Source organism: Hyperoodon ampullatus (assembly GCF_949752795.1).
Source record: "Hyperoodon ampullatus genome assembly, chromosome: 9".
Lineage (NCBI taxonomy): Eukaryota > Metazoa > Chordata > Mammalia > Artiodactyla > Ziphiidae > Hyperoodon > Hyperoodon ampullatus.
Genome location: NC_136922.1, coordinates 20499366 through 20517408, shown reverse-complemented (window position 1 = coordinate 20517408; position 18043 = coordinate 20499366).

The following is an 18043-nucleotide window of genomic DNA, read 5'->3' as shown; positions in this document are numbered from 1 at the left end:
GCATGAGAACATCACTTGTCTGCAGTGAAGAGGCTCAGAACCTGCATTCATGTACCTGAGGGCCTATGTGTGTGTTTGGGGGTTGGGAGCATAGAGAACATTTATTCTCCACCAGTTTGAGTGAGACAGTGAGGCCCCATCCTGGAGCAGAAGTGACAGTCTGAGCATCCAGGCTCTGAGACAAGTGCAAAGGGAAGAGTGTTTGCTCTGCTTTGTCAGAGTTCACGCTCTCTCCCTCAAGCCTGAATAATTGTAGAATAAAATTCCAGCAAGTGATTGGAGCCGTTTTTCCCAGTTAAGGGAACATCCCTGATTTGATCATATGTGTCCAAAGAAGAAATGCCTAAAAGGGGAAAGAGTCTGCTTCTAAGGGAAGAAGGAGAGGGAGAGTGGAAAAGAGAGAGGGAGAGGGAGAGAGAGAGAGAGAGATCCTCCATTTAAATAAACCAGAATCACTAGGCATGGATAGAGTTCTCTGGATTTCTAAATCTCAGTAGCTGTGCTATTCCTGCCTTAATGGGGTCTTTTATTTTTGCAGAGGATAGAGAGAGAGATTCTCGTGGCAGAATGTAGGGGAGTTAAACTAGAAGATAAATAAATCCAACAGATGTAGAGCAAGGTCTCACAGAGTAAGACAGGCAACTGCAGGTGGAACTCAGGCCTTCTAGAGAAACAGAGCATCATTAAGAAGTCACACAGCTCCAGCAAACTGACTCTCTGATTGTCCCTGTCATAGTCGTCAATTATGGCTGCTCCACGCCCTTCCATTCTAGTATGACCTACTGGTCAGTCCACGCGAACTGACCAGCAGGATTCCAGTCCCCTTAGGGCTTCTGTTTCTTATGTCTTCTGCTACATCATGGCTTCCTCTCTGTTTATTACTTGTTCCCCAACTGTTTTCTAGAGTCTACTGTTCAGGCTCCCTAAGAACCTGATCTGAACACTCAGTGGGAGAGTTTAGAGCCATCAGCCACGAATCCTGCCCTTCCAGCTGTGGCCACATGATGAACTGCTTGCAGTTCTTAGTTGGTCAGTAGGGATCCACGGGCAGAGGGTCATGACCAATCTATTATAGAGATAGTACGATATATGGGAATATAGACAGGGTAGGAAACAAGCAGATAAATTGAACGTGCTCAGAAAATACTATTAAGATATGTCACCATATACCTCTTAAAAAATTGTATTTTTCTAAAACACACACACACACTTGCTAATAGAAGGTGATATTCCAAGCGATCTTTGTGTGGCTAGAACCTCCATGCACATCATAGGTAGGAGGGATTCTCTGGTTCCTCTAAAGATGAAGGAAAAAGAGAGAAAGGAGGAGTAATAGAAGAGGTGAATAATGATTAACAATGTCACAAAATATTTAGTGTGAGGAGAATTTTGTGAAATTGGTGACGGAATTGGGTTCACACCTAGATGGATGAGAAGAAAATTTCTTTTCTTCTTTTTATTTCTTTTCTTCTTTATTTCTGCAGATGCAGAAATAGAGGGCGCAGAGAATGTAGTTTTGAAAAAACAGCGTTATATTTAACAACTTGAGAAAGTAAAAGGCTTTGTCAAGCAGAATGTTTTATAAACCACTTACTGATCACTGACTCATTTCAATTCTCTGGAAAATACCTTACGTTCCTTGTCTTAAGTAATTCTCTTAACCCCTTGAGATATATAGATCTTCAATTTACAGAAGTGCAAACTGAGGCTCAAAGCAGTTATGTAACTTGCATGAGGTCACACAGCTGGTAAGTGTCCCTGTTACGTGTTCACTGTGTCATTAAAGTTCTTTGGTATAAAAATGCCCAGGAATTGGATGTAGGGGTGCCCATCAGCCAAGGAGCCAGAACTGGGCTCCCTATGTGAACTGGAATCCAGGAAGATATGGTAAGTTTAGAAATAAAAACCCAGAAATCATTATCCTCTAGACTAGAAGTTAGCCTCCTGCACTATGTAATGAGTACAAGATGTGTCACTTGCTTGAGCTTGGAACACTAAGCCTATGTGTGGCTAGATACGAACCCTGAATTTGAGCTATATGTCTGGGCAGTATAAACCCAGAGAAGATACACTTACATAACAATTGACTTGGAGCCAGTGAAATCCACAGGATCAGGCATAAGCAAACAGCCTTTTAGGAGGTCCCCAGATCCCAAGGCATAAGATGCAAGATGAACTCACAGTCAAAAATTCCAAAGCTTGTGAAGAAGTTTAATATCGTGATAGACAGTTGCCAGATGCAGCCACTGTGCGAATTTACATTTTAGGAGTTACAGATAACAGAACAATATAAAAGAGACTCAAATTATGAATATTTAAAATTTTCTAAGGAAAAAAAACTGGCATCTGCAAAACAAGAACAGGGGTTATGAAATAAGATCCAGTGGATTAAAAGAAAAAGAAGTAGAAATGCTGGACATGAAAAAATATGGTCACTGAGAAAAAAATCCAAAAAACATTTTCATCAACATCTCTTAATTCTGGTTATACATCATAATCACCTTCAAGCTTTAAAAATATTGATGTTCATGCCCTTACCCACACCAATTAAACCAAAAACTCTGGAGGCAGGGCCAGGAATTGATATATTTTCTAATCTGCCAGGTGATTCTCAGATGCAGCCAGTACTATGAAGTACTATGAATTGATTTGTTAAATCAATTACTGGACACAGCAGAAGAGAGAAATAACAATTAATAATAATACTGATACTAATAACAAAAACCAAACTAGACATAGCTTAAGACAGAGGGAAAAGAAAGATGATAAGATAAATATACAAGAGAAGTCAAGGAATAGAAAGACCATAATGAGAAAAGTTTGGCCTCTATCCCATAAGCATTCCAGAAGGAGAGAATAGAAAGAATGGTGGAGGAGAAATAGTCAAAGAGAAAACAGTTAAACATTCTCTCAAAATGAGAAAATACATGAAAACCTGTATTGGACTCTGAGTAGATAAACACAAAGAATCCAGACCTAGACACATCACAGGAAAATGAAAAGAGAAAATGCCAAAGTAGGCGTGGGTGGAGGGCAAGCAGGCATCTCTAGTACAGATGTGGTTGTTATAAGAAAATGTATAAAATGTCACTGGAGTATCAGAGCTTATTCAAGGTACAGTCCTACTCAAACCAATACAAGTTTACTTACCAAGCATGGTCTACGTACGAGTGCGGTCCTAGGAACTGGCAGATCAAAAGGTGAATAAGACACAATTAAAGAACTCCAAGGAAAGAGAAGACAGGTACGTACCGAACTGTGGTAGGTTACACTGATAATAAAACCAATACTTCAATTCTCCCTGTATCCATCCACTGTGTCTTGTGACTTTACAGGTCTTCTTAGAGTTTATTTCTCAATGTCTTAAAAACGGGCTGACCTTGAGACTTCCTTTGGCTAACAGAGTTTATTGGACTTGACAGTGGGCCAGTTCTGAGCCTAGGCCTCAAGAGGCCATGAGGGATTCTGCTGCACTTTGCCTTCACTCGGACAACACGCCCAGGTTAGCCTCCTGGAGGCTGAGGTGTGGGGAGCAGAGATCAGTCACCCCAGTCACCCCAGTCAAATATGTGAGTGACCCCAGCAGAGCTGACCACCCCAGATGTCTGATGAATAAATAATGATAACTGTAGGCCACAGAGATGCCACTGGTAAGTAACACCCCCCCATACTCCAGTGTGACAGAGGACACAGCAAATATCAGCAGGAAAATAACTCTAAAATCTAAACTCTTTCTCCTCTACCGTATGAAACCTGTTTTCAACTTGTTTCTTCAGGTTCACAAAGTTCCAGCTAGTTCTGTCTGGCAAATGCGTTGGTGGCAAAAGCTGTGAAGCGTGGTGTCAGCCGCAATCTCTTGCCCTTAAATAGCTGTCAGCTCAGAACTATAAACAGTAAATACTGTGAAGCCTGTCTTAAATCCACAGCCCAAGGGAGCGGCAGAAATTGGATGCCTCGTAGAAATGATCTTTAAATAAAGGTTGAATACAATAGCCTTGGGGATACTTTCAAACGGTGGCTCCAGACAGAGTTGTCTGATGGTTGGCGTTGCCCATCTTGGCTTCTCGGGGCGCACTGGCTCGGAGACACCTAATGAAAGAGAGGCCTCCAGAGTTCATCTCGGTGCTCGCAGAGGGTCCAGGAGGACCCAGAGTATTTGCAGACGTCCAGGGAAACCGTCTGCTGGTGGGTGCATTCATCAAACTTGAAAAGATAATAGACCAAGTGGAGAGCTGAGCTCTGTCTCAAAGCCTCCATTCATTTCGGGAGCGGTGTGCGCCACGCCCCTCGCCATCAAGCCTTCCCTTTCTGGGGAGAGCACCCCGCCCGGGGCGCGGGGGATGGGGGAACGCTGAAAGCCAGCCAGAGCAGACAGGGGAGCCCTCTTGTCCACCGACAGGAGGTGGCCGGCAGCTCTGCCTGGCAGTCGGGAAGTACTCACTCTGCAGAGGCCAGAGGAGCTTAAGCTCTTAAGAGGAGACTTAGGGACCCTGGGGTCACAGGGGCAAGATGCTACAGCCCCGGTAGGAATGGCCTCGGGGTCCTGTCGTCGCCAGAGCCACCTTTTCGTGGGCGCAGCGGGAGTGAGATGAGCCGGCCTGGGGAGTGCCGTGCCCGGGGAGGGGGAAGGCGGGGCGGGGGGAGACAGGTTTACCGTAAACGCTGCTCATTCTCGAAGCACTTAGGGGCTGGATGCCCAGAAGGTGGACAGTCCTGTAGGAAGATGCAGACGCAGGCTCTTCCACGCCACCACCCAGCAACCTCAGAGCACCCGCAGCCTTTTATTTTCCGTGTCCGCTGAGTCTGTAAAACCTCGCCCTGGGTAACTAACAAGAGCCCCTACTCAGCAATGGCCGCGGCGGGGCCCCGAAAGCAGAGCCGGCTGCGGGTCCCCAGCCGCTCACCTGTCACCTGTCCCTAGCTGGCGCTCCCTCTACCCCGCCTTTCTGGGCCTCAGGCCGCCACCCAACTGCGTGTTTCCCGACTCTCCCTCTCCACGAAACGCCACCAATAATTTCAGGCACCTACCTGCGCATCTCAGCACCTGGCAGGAGGGGTATTGGAGGGTGGAGAGTGTGCTCTCCTTATCCTGTGGAGTCAATGCCAAGGGCATGAGCGGATGTACAGTTAGGCCCTGAGCCCTCACCCTGCCTGCACACTAACAGGTCATTCACAGGTTAGAATAACATGGCATCATGCTAACAGTTCCTGATGTGCAATTTGTCCATTGTATTCAAATGCCCCAAATTTTACACAATATACTCCATTTTGTCATCACAGTTACAGTCTGTGGACTTCTTTTGCATGGGCCTTGCAGGAGTAAGGATCCTACGAGGAGGTCAGACTAGCCATCCGTACAGATGCCAAGCTGACTCCACACTCAAAGCTCTTCAGCATCTCCCGCCTCAGTTTTCTCATCTGTAAAGTGTGACTATTAATAAAACCTGTTTTGATAGTATCTATTTTTTGTTTTAAAAAAAAGATAGTCCATGTTAATCTCTTAGCTCCAAGGCTTGGCACACAGTAAGTCCTCAATGTTAGTTAGCTACTATTATTCTAACGCTTATTTCTAAAAATGCTATGGCAGCGATTAAAATCTTTTGTTTTTGAGTTAGCTCTTAATTGGTGGGCTATATGAAACCTTTTCAGAAGTAGTTTAAAGTACTTTTAATAAAGCAAAGCCTCTGAGTTTTCATATTTTTCTGACTAAATACAAGAAAAGCTTACAAAGAAAAAACAACAAAGTAAAGCTATTCAGTTAAAAAAAGAGCAGGGTGATCAATTTTATCATCAAATAAAGCAAAGACATTAAGAGGAAGATAGAGGGTTGTGTTTGTGTTTATTAAAGACAACATCTAAATCAAAGATGTGACAGTAGAAAACATACAGAGATGCTAACAACTTCATGTTCATAATTTTGAAACATGACTCCTAAAATGGTATAAAACTTTGGTCTCACAAACCTGAATCTGCCCCCAGAAAACATGTAAAGTAAAAACTAGTAGACATACAAGGGACTTAAATAAATTAACCTTTCTTATATTTGACTAGAAAACAGATATAGGTGAATAGCCACACAGGAAGATGATCCTGATATATTACGTAGAAGAAAAGAACACATAATGTAGATTTTTTTTTTTTTTTGCTGAATCATATGGTACTTTTATTTTAATTTTTTTAGGGACTTCCATACTGTTTTCCATAGTGGCTGCACCATTTCACATTACCACCAACAAGAATGTACAAGTGCTACCTTTTCTCCACATCCCCATCAACACTTGTTATCTTTAGTTTTTGTTTTGTTTTGTTTTTGTTTGGGGTTTTTTGTGTGTGTGTTTTTAACATCTTTATTGGAGTATAATTGCTTTACATTGTTGTGTTAGTTGCTGCTGTATAACAAAGTGAATCAGCTATATATATACATATATCCCCATATCTCCTCCCTCTTGCGTCTCCCTCCCACCCTCCCTATACCACCCCTCTAGGTGGTCACAAAGCACCGAGCTGATCTCCCAGTGCTAGGCGGCTGCTTCCCTCTAGCTATCTATTTTACGTTTGGTAGTGTATATATGTCCGTGCCTCTCTCTCACTTCATCCCAGCTTACCCTTCCCCCTCCCCGTGTCCTCAAGTCTATTCTCTAGTAGGTCTGCATCTTTATTCCTGTCTTGCCCTTAGGTTCTTCATGACCATTTTTTGTTTGTTTAGATTCCATATATATGTGTTAGCATACGGTATTTGTTTTTCTCTTTCTGACTTACTTCACTCTGTATGACAGACTCTAGGTCCATCCACCTCACTACAAACAACTCAATTTCATAATGTAGATTTTAATACATGTGTCCTGAGGTCAAATCAGTTGTGAAGCACTCAGACCAGTTCACCTTTTGGAATTTACCTTTAAACTCCTAATTGGCATATCAATGGCTCTGATAAATCCTAGGACTGAGTTTAATTCTTAAACCTAGTGTTTTCCATCACTTTTATGTGATCATGGAATACTCTTTTTCACAACACCCATATTGTTTCTTTTGAACTATCTTTAATAGACACATTTTGGGGATATGCTAACCTAGAAGCATTCCCATTAAAATCAGGTAAATAAAAAGGAAGGATAACTCTATCAGAGTTATATATATAGAGAGAGAAATATTGACAGATATATATATGTAAATACTATATAAAAGGGTACTGGAAAGAACACCAATTATCATTTTTACAGATGACAGTTTTCTCCTTAGACTACTCAAGATGGTCAACCGAACAAAACTGGAACCATTATAATATTCTAGAATATATATAAAACCAGTTCTTCATATATGATGTTTATAACATCTTGGAAAAGATCATGAATAAAAAAAATTATTCACAGTAATAAAATCAACTACCTAGGAATGACCTTCAGACTTGGTTCAGTTAACTTACTCTGGATGACTTTGCCTGAGCTGCCTTCCTGTGCCCCTGCTCACCTTCCATCCTGTGCCTCCCTTGATACAGAGCTTATCTTGTTGGACTGCAAATCATCTATGTGCCTGTTGCTTTTTCCCAGCTCACACACATAAGTCAGCTCCTCCTGAGCCGGGAGGATGTTTACTTATCTTAGCATCACCAGTGTATAGCCCAGGGGCCGAGGTGCTCCACAAACATTTATCCATTTAATTAATTAATCAACTATTTGAGACTTACAAGAATGTAAATATCCATCTCTTTGATGTCAACTTCTTTGACTTAATGTTTTTATCTGTTACCTATCTACACTGTTTGAAATTTTATTTTTACAATGTAAAAAGTCTCCTCCTTTAAAGTCATGAAGGGTTAGACATTGAGATTGAATGTAAATGACTACCAAATTTTTTTGGTATCAAAGCTTTAAAAAGTCAGTTAAGCAATGAGTAGTGTCAAAGTCTGATAAGACAAGAATCTCTCAAAATGGTATGCATCTCTGTGGATCAGGCTTCACTCCAGTTTGCTTGGAGATGACCTGGAGCTCAAGGCCCAGTTTCCTAGGTCTCCAGGTCCAGCAGGGGAAGAGCTGCACCCAGTTCAGTTTCCATCAGGCCCTGGGTCTTCCATGTCTCCAGGCTGGGGGCTGTGGCCTTTCTCAGCATCCCACCAAACAGGTGGCTTCTGGGCTCAGACAGCCTGATGCAAGCCCCAGTGTTAATCCCCTGCCCACCAGGTCACCTGCACTGTCATTTTGCTTTAAAGAAAGAGCAGCAAGGGAGATGGGTCTCTCTTCTGAGCAGAGCCCAGAGTGCTCAGGCCCAAACACGTGGCCACAAGGACCTGTGACCTGCTGGTCTCTGCCCAAGTGACCCTGCCTGGTGTCTGCCCCAGGCTTTGGCTCAACAGGTGCACATGAGCGACTCACCTGTGTCTTCTGGTTGCTTACAGAGTGGGACTGTGCAAATGAGTTCATTTTAATGAAGTGAGATTGTTTGGGTACTTTAGCGGTGACACTATCACCTCAAAAGATCAAACTTTACTTCAGGTGGTAGGGACATGAACTCAAGGGGTTTGTCTTCTTAGTTTTTATTTTTGCTTTATTTTGTTTTCTTTGGGTAGGCACTTTGTACTAACAGTACTTGTCAACTGAGAATTTCAAAGGGATTCAAAGCTGATGGAAACCATAATGCCCCCATGCCACAGAAGGGGAAACTGACTCACTGCAAGGTACTGAGTTTAGGCTTTAATTACTAGTAACTGAGCTGGGTGCCTCCAAAGTCCATCCTAAATTCTCTTTTGTAATCTGTGTCATACATGAAAGAAGAGCAGGGCGTTGGGGTAGGCTTTCTTGATAAGTCACTGAGTGGAAAATATTAATACATTTTCTTTTTCCCAAAGATAATGCCTTATCTCCTTACCATGGGCATTAACCTACAATAAATATATTATTAGGAGAAAAAAACTTCAAGGTGGATAATTCACCCACTGGCAGCCATTTATTAAGTATGTTTAAGGGCTAATAAATCCATTTGGACTACCAATAATTTGAGAACCAACCTACTTATTTGCATGGATTCAGTGATTCCCTGTAAATCTTCAAAAATCAATTATTTTCACCAGAGTATAGCGGCCGATTCGTCTGTGAAGGATCACGTATTGGCCAAATAGCTCATGAGTTTTAAGCTCTACCAATACTTCATATCTCCTCTTCCTGTTTACTCAAATTACATTATGAATTCCTGGCGAGTATAGTAGGAGCCTAATAATAGCTTGTTGAATGAATGTACAAAGGATATTGCAAGTTCAGTGTGATCAGAATATACGGTATTAGGGCCAAACATTATAACAGGAGCAACTTAAAACCCACAATGGAGAGGAAATGGGAACAAGGGCTAGAGGTTGGTGCCCACACCCTGCAGATCAGGCGCATTTCTATCCTACAGGCACCAATAGGAGTTTGGCAGTGAGATATTCAGGGTGCAGGGACATGCTCTTTGCTACCTCTGAGGGGACAACCAACACAGATCCCCAGGGCCATTTGCCAACCTTCTCCTCACACGTTTCCAGGACCCCGTAATTGACCCAGTGGCTACTAAAGAAAAGCCCGTTGGGAACAGTTTCAGTTGGTAAAAAAAATTCAAGCTAAAGAAAACCTGGATGGACTTTTCTCTTTCTTTACCTTATATTTGATATCCTGGAGAGAACTAGGAGATACATACTGCTAAGGAGAGCGAAGAGAGACAAGAGGAAGAAGAAGTAACTGAAGAACCAAAGAGATTCATGTCGCAGGAAATGGCAAGGGGATTTTCTTTATCTGAGGAGGCACTGTTAGTTTTTAAGGCACAGGACCCGAAGGTACAACGGTACACGATGGTTACAGCAGCCGTTCAGAATGCAATCCAGTGCTACCGTGTCATCTGTGACGAGAATAATAGAGCTACTACCCAGACGTCACTGGATCATTTTTTGCTAGAGGGTAGATAGAATTGAATCCAGCAAGGAACCAAAACCTGTGCCATCAACATCAGGCGTGAGTGAAATTGCAGCTGGCCCTCCGTCTCCTATTGCTGAGGACCCTTCAGCTCTACCATCTCCCACCTCCTCTCCCTCCTCCAGTCAGTAACTCTTCTTGCCTGTTCACTCGATGCCAGCCCTTGTGTGCCAGCTGTTGTACTGGACTACTGTACTTTTCAAGGTACTGCACTGTAAGATTAAAAATGTTTCCTTTTTGTATGTGTGTTTGTTTTTTATGTACGTCTTATTTGTATGAAAAGTATTATAAACCTAGATAGACGATTGTGTTAGTTCGGTACCTAGGCTAACTTTGTTGGACTTATGAACAAACTGGACTTCGGAACGTGCTCTCAGAATGGAACTCGTTCGTATGTAGGGGACTTACTGTGCTATTTCTGGTGAGCCAGGATTTAGCTCTTTTTTTTTCTTTAGGCAAGTAATTATCAGGAGAGCACAGCCTTTTTATTGTTCTAAATCCAATGAAGCAGCTGCCCGTTGTCTGACCTCTGGGGGCTCCGCCAGCTGAGGCTTAGCCTGGCAAATCCCGTGAATCCTCCCATTGTCATCTCTTCTGTGGGTCCCCCAGTTCCTGCCCACTTCCCGGCCCTTCACCCTCCTGCACACATGCACACTCTCACACCAGCTTCTCAGCACGGCTCCAAGCACTGAACGGGAAGCTTGTCTAAACTAAGAAACCAAGATCTTGTCTTGTATCTCTTGCTAGTAAAGAAGTTCCAAACCTTTTTTAGGAAGGCAGAACTTGTATGACATCCAGATGTACATACTAGCCTAGAGAGATGGCTACCAGGCACCTGCCACCTATAAAATCCTTGCCAGGATTTTCTATAGTGTTTTTCCTCTTTATTTTATTTTTTTTCCATTTGGATCTGTGTTGGATGAAACTGTCTGCATAATCTTTCAACATTACCACCAAATTAGTATGTGAGAAATAAAGATTCTTGAAATTATCTACTTCATATATAAAGCATATGTATACATGTAGCTTAAAATGTTACACGAAGCTTAAAAATGAACCATTTGGAGATGGATTTTTTGCTGAAGAAATGGTTCATACAAGAGTACCTATCATATAGGGAATCCACCCAACAGACTCACACAAGAACTCAGATGATAGAGTGAATTGACAAGATTGACATGTACCACATAGAATTCCTACCCAAGTGCAATTAGGGCAAACTCATTATCTTACAAGCAGTCTCATGCTGTCATTTGAAGGTACCTCATTTGAAGGTACCTCAGAAAGGACCTTCCTATGGAGAATGTCAAAGGGTAGAAACAAAAGAGCATCCCATAGCTCTTGTATTATTAGTTTAAAAAGGTAAGTTTGACTCTGGGGGAAAATGGCCTCAGATCAAAATAGCCTCCATCACCATCATGGCAGGTAGGGTTTATGGTGGCAAACGAAGGGGTGGGCATGGGTTCCAGCTGGGTGAGCGATCATCCCAGTGGGACCCAAGGACTCAGGTAAGCCAGGAATGTAAAGGACCAGAAGCTGAGTGCAAGGCAGTTCCTAAGGAGCGCCAAGGGAAGCTGCTCTGCCATTAAGTTCAAAAGCAAAATGTGAGCACAGAAAGATAACAAGGACAGGAGGCCCAGGAAGCAGGGAGCTGTAGGGGTAAAGCAGGATATGAAGGACAAAGGAAAGACTGAAGAGAGAATTGAACACAACAGCGTGAGTACACATGAGTGTGAAGCCAGGTTTGTGGCACATAGGTGATTCGGTCTGGTTTAAAGTCATGACTTCATGGCCTAAAGGTCAATCGACCTCCATTCTGAATTGTCCTCTATTCTTGCCCAGCTAGTGTCAAATAGGAGAGCAGAGTTCGCTTGGGATGTAAAGGACCACTCTGGAATTGAAAAGGGAAACTAGACTTTGGGTTGTGGTCAAGAACCAGATGTCAGCAAGGAAGCTGCTAATACAAAATCTGAGCAAGTGAGAGAGACAGCCCAGGGTCCAGCGTTCAAAACCAGCATGAGTTGTGAAAATAGGAAGGCTAGAGGACTAGGACAAAGTCACATGGTTAATATGCAGCTGCACTGGCTTCTAGAAAAGAATAAGGAAATCTTTTCCTGATATTATTGACTCGCCTCTCTTTTTAAAAAACTACTCATCTTTTGGTTAACATGTTCCATTCTCTCTGGATAATGTTACCTGTCATGCATTCTCCCTTACTTGGGGACATGATGGCCAAGGAAGCTTTGGTGGTGTCACTGATTTTTTTTCCCTTTTCTTGGTACCATGGACAACTACTAGCCTCCACCCCCATTTTCTGCCAAGCAGGTGGACTTAAAGATGGAGGGAGGTGTTTTGTGTATATGTATATGTATAAGTGTATGTATAGGTATATGTATGTGGGAGTGTATATAGTGTTGATACATTTTTTAACTTGATAATAACCTATTTAGGACCCAACACAACAGTCTGCTCCATGAAACTCCTACCTGAGGTTAGCCGAAATTACTCATCTTGTCAAACTTTCTGAGGAGAAACATCAGGTTACTACTGTGTGACATTTCATTTTTTTTAAAAAACATCTTTATTGGAGCATAATTGCTTTACAATAGTGTGTTAGTTTCTGCTTTAGAACATAGTGAATCAACTCTACATATACATATACCCCCATATCTCCTCCCTGTGTGACATTTCTAAATCAAAAAATTAGTTAGGCATAGAAGCAGGTTTAGTCATCAGAGGATCTGACATCCAGGTTTTATGATAACTATCCAGCTATCAAATTTTCATGAGAGTTGATAGATTCCAAGAGGACAAGCTGCTAAAACTCAAAAGTTTCCAAGTTTGACAAGAGCCTTGAAAAGGGCCTTACAAATGTGAAAGCAAGCTCTTTCCCGGTGATTGCACATTCAGAAATCCATCTGAAAACAATCATCTAAAACATGGTCTAAAGAGCCATTACATAATTATTTGTATTAGCCGAATATTGTAAACAAATGTTCAACACTGTGGAATTATTAGGTATATTGGAAGTGATGAAATTCCATTTGATGGACTCTCGTTCAGCTATTAAAACTGATGTTTACAAAGAGTTTTTTAAAGCTGGGAAAGATGTTTACATTATAATGCTAAGTGAATTATGAGGTTTCACCAATGTATGTGCTGTATGACCTCAACTTTTCTTAACGTGTACCAAAAAATGAGGATTAAAACATATATAAATTTTAACTGTGATTTTTTCCCCTAAGATTATAGGTGATATTTTTTCTTTTTTCTCTTCTGCTGTCTCCATTTTTTCCAAGTAAGCATATATAACTTTTATAGTAAGAAGAATATATAAATATATGACATTTCTTTTAAAAGCAGTCCCAAGGCAGCACTTGACTTCACTGTCCTTTTACTCATGAATCAACATGACATTGAGAACAGAGGACCTCTGAGCCATTGTAACAAAATACATGGGCCTCCAGAACCAGAGATGAGAGAATTCACAGAGAAACTTGAAACATGAAGCCCAATTTACAGAAGAAAGGTGAAGTGGAGATTACTACTTGTGAAAAGTGAAAAAACTCATAGTGGATTTTCAGCTACAATTTGGTTATGCTGCTTTCTAGAAGCCAGGAGAAGCACCTCTTCTTTATTTCACAGAAAGGGATGAGGAAAGCTCAGAGGCTAAACCTGTGATAAAATTCCATATTTAATGTGGCCAAACTCACAGCGAAGAAATCAAATATGGTTAACATTTTTGATTGCAAGTTTTGGAGACTCACTCAAGTTAGTTCAACTCAAAGGACCAGTTATTAAGGACACACATGGAGTGAGAAGCAAGACAAATTTTCCTGGAAGACAACAAGGGGGGAGAGAGGGTAACCAGGAGCTATTATTAGAGCAAGTTTCACAGACATGTGACCTCAAGTGTCCCTGGGTATAAGGATGTTCTAAAGACTTCAGCAGAGAGAGTCCATACCTGCGGGCTGGTGCTCCTGTATTCATACAACTCAGAACTTCTGATCACCTCTTTTTTCCTGTCCTGTATCAACTGACTTCTACAACTTCTTATGCTATATATTTTCTGAACTGGGTATCTTCTGCTCTGTTCCCCATAAGTTCATTTGCCTATGGTTCATTTTGGCCATCTTAAATTTCCTCTCCTCCATGGCATTCTGTGAGCTTCAACTCTGGTCAAAGAGAAGCCAACTACCTCATTCTGTCTGTATTCCTAGTACAGGAAGGAGTTGAAGTGTCTCATCTCTTATTTACAGTAAACCATTTAATAAGCCCCTGATAAGCCCATGTCATCACTGCTCTGGGTTCACACATTTTCTCCTTGTCCATGAAACAGAAATTCTACCTGTGACGTCAATGAGAAGGATTCTTGGGCTAAGCAGATTCACTTAGAAGAGACAGGAAAAAAAATATGATAACATAGGGATGGCACCTAAGTCTTCCCACCTAACATCCTGTGAACAGCCATTGACTGAGTTCTGTTTGCCTGATGAACATTTAGGGTAAAGAATCCTGACTCTGGAATGTTGACATGTCTGTCTCGAGTCAAATCAACATCACTGAGCCCACTGAACAGGGTAGCTGTATAAACTATTGATAGTTTGTGCCTATTTGTTAACAAATATTTCATGAATATTTTTATGTCAAGAAAAATATATGTAAGTTATTTACATAATTAGCTAAGAACCACTCCACATTTCTGATTCTTTAATATGTTTCACACAGACATACTATTCTCTATGTTGGTTATGTTACCAAAAGGAGTGGTGACATCTTGACTGCTCTAGGTTTCTTTCTTTTTTTTTTTTATTTTTTATTTTAACATCTTTATTGGAGTATAATTGCTTTACAATGTTGTGTTAGTTTCTGCTGTAAGGGTAAGCTGGGATGAAGTGAGTGAGCAACATATATACACTACCAAATGCTCTAGATTTCTTAGTCACAATTTTGCCTAAAAGCCAGTTACATCAGCTACTTAAGACCTGATGCCTATTTGTTCCAAGCCCCCCCCCCCCAAAATAAGGAGCTTCCTCCTTTTCCTGCTCACTACTATTTAGATTACTTTGGGCAAAGCTATAAGCAAAACAAAAACAAAATGGAAATCTTGCCTTTGGTATTATCAATGAAAAAACTGTTGCCTGCCATATCAGTAAACAAAGGATGTTGCAGCCATCAGACCATCACACTACAGCCAACCGGAGGTTAAGCCCTGAGGGAACTCAAGGTAGAAAAAGGATGCCCACCATCGAGCAGTCAGCTGCTGCAGCCACCACCCCCCTTCAATGCTGCACCCTGAGGAGACTCAGGATAAGAAATCACAGGATGCTGGCCCTAAATAGCTAAGGTGCATATCAAAGGAATGATTTCAGTGAGCCCAGACTCTTGCATCTTCCCATACACAGAAAAGTGCTAAATTCCTTAACTTGAGATGTCTGGCTTTCTTTAATTAACACTAATCTTTTGATATTCCAACTACCCGGTCTTTGTTGCAAAAAATCCTAAATATCCTGGTTCCTCCTTTAACTCTTAGGAGCCATTCCTTAGAGCGATCTGAGAGGCTGCAACCCTGGCTTAAGTCCTCAGTTTTGTCCGCCAAGTAAAACATAATTCTCAACTTTTAGGTTGTGCTTTTTTTTTCAGTCGACAGCATCTAAATGTATTTATTAAACTGAGAGTCTGGGGGACTTCCCTGGCGGTCCAGTAGTTAAAACTTCATGCTTCCACAGCAGGGGGCACAGGTTCAATCCCTGGTTGGGGAACTAAGATCCTGCATGCCGCACAGTGTGGCCAAAAAATAAATAAATAAAGTACAAAGACTGCATCCATTAAAAAAACAAACAAACAACTGAGAGTCTGAGATGAAAGCAGTTGAAAGGAAAAAAATGGTCTTAAAGGAGAGGCCAATGGCAATTTTGCAAAGAAATGTTTCCAAATGCCCTTTCTATGGCAGGATCAGCGGGCCTCAATGCCCCTCGGCATTTGCATGTTTAATAAGTACTCAGATGACGCTGATGCTCTTGGTCTAGGGACCAACTTTGAGAACCATTAGAATAGCAGATGTATCCAAGCAGCCTGGTTAGAGGATGCCTGTTGACCTTGGACAGTAGCCAAGTGTCCTCTTGCTGTAGCCCTCCTCTTGCTGTGGGCACACTTGTGCTGACAGATGGCCAAGGCTGCCCACTGCAAGACATCATGCATGCTTCTGAGCTGATGAAGTTGATTTCTTTAGGTGGGTCTTGAGGAAAGTAACACATATCATGTGATCATTTTTTGCATTATGTCTCTGCTGTCTCCAATAAAAAAACAGAAGAAGGCTTATAATAAATGATGTATATATTTAAAACTCAAAATGGAAATAAGAGAAAATATGCAGAAAAAAAAGAAAGCAAATACACCAACAAAAAATGAATAAGGGTCTAAGAATCAGCATTCATTTAGCCCTGACTTTTTAAGCAGCCAAGGTAAGAGTGGGAAAAATGATGGGTGGCATAATTCTCAACATTGATTAAACATATGTAGAGCCATTCTTCAAGAGACACCCATAGATTTGGGATTTTAAATAATAAGGAGGAAAGAAAAGGTCAACTTAGGAGCTTGCTATCACATGATCAGTTTTTCTTAAAGATTGAAAGAGATAAGAAGGGCATATGTAAAGGATGGTGAGGAAGATGATTGAAGCTAAATAAGAGCTAATTTTGACAATAAGTGAGCAAGACTTCCAACACCCAACAGATAGTATTCCAGTGACATAATATGTCAGCTCTAGAAGACCTCAGGCCTCCACGCTTACTGCCAAATCCGGCCCTGGTTCCCGGAGCTAAGCAGAAACCAAGACTCTTGAATTGTTGCTGGGTCACTAGGAAAACCAGACCAACTTCCTGTGAGCCCTGGCATCGGGCAGCTCTCCTCGTAAAAGCAACAGCTTATAGTAGAACAAGGAAGCAGTCGCAGGTCTGGAAAAAGGCCAGAAGGGATTCGCCAGGATCTTACACAAGGTCACCCACCATAAAACAAGCACCAAAGCATTTATAAAACGCCCCAGAAACACACAGATCCAGCCCTTCTACTCTGCGCACAGGGTTTTGTGAGGTGCCTCATGGCTCCAGTTCAACTTCCTGTCATATTTTCAGAGTTTCCAGACTACTGGGATATTTGGCGAAGGCCAGGCGTTACATCTCCTGTCGAGGGACCCTCTCCTGCCAGGAAGGGTGGAGTGGCTGCAGTGGAATAATCCATTCAGGTCTTTTCCATTCCCACTTCTGTGGTCTCCTTTAGACTCTCATCACATCATCACATGAATCAAAACAATCTGGAGACACGTGATTAGACGAATGTCCCAACATGCCTTTTGTCTCTAGTGGCATTCTTCTCAAGGAAAAAAAAAAAAAAGACAGAAAAACAAAGTTTCCCAAATAAAGATCATTCCCATTTGCTTTGGAATTGTCGGGAAAGAGAAGGCAGCTGAGCAATTTCTACTCCTCCACGTAGTCATGGGGCACTTTGTTTACACTCAACTATTAGGATAAGCGTCGAAAGTAAAGGTACATGAATCTAAGGCTTTCTGGCCCCAGGCTGATTGTTTACTTTTGCCTGACTGTCAAAATCCATCATAAGCTTCTCTTATTATCTTTCCCGTAAATATACCAGACTCAGTGGAAAGGAAGACATTCCTCTGGGCTGCTTAACAAGCAAATTATTTTTCAACTGCTTCATCCCCTTCCTCCCCACCCTCTTTTGAATAAACATTTGGGAGACACAATCCTGCAGCCTGGCAATTTGCAAAGACTCTCTTTGTCCTCACAAAGGCAAAACAAGATGGACGAGGGTAATGGAGGATGTGAGTTATCTTGGATAATCAGTTGAAATATCCACATCTCTAATTCAAGGCTTCCTTTGATTTATCAATGTCAGATTTCACATTAAGGCCCCCAACGTCCATTTTCTTCATTTCCTTTCTAATTATTGCTTCCCAACTCAATAATTGGCTGTTATATAGCTTCTGAAGTCTTGCATCTAGTTTGTTCAGCATCTTGGAATGTGATGAGAAAAGGGGTCTCTCTGTTAGAAAAAGCATATGGACTTTTTGTTCTCTTCACTTGTTCGTC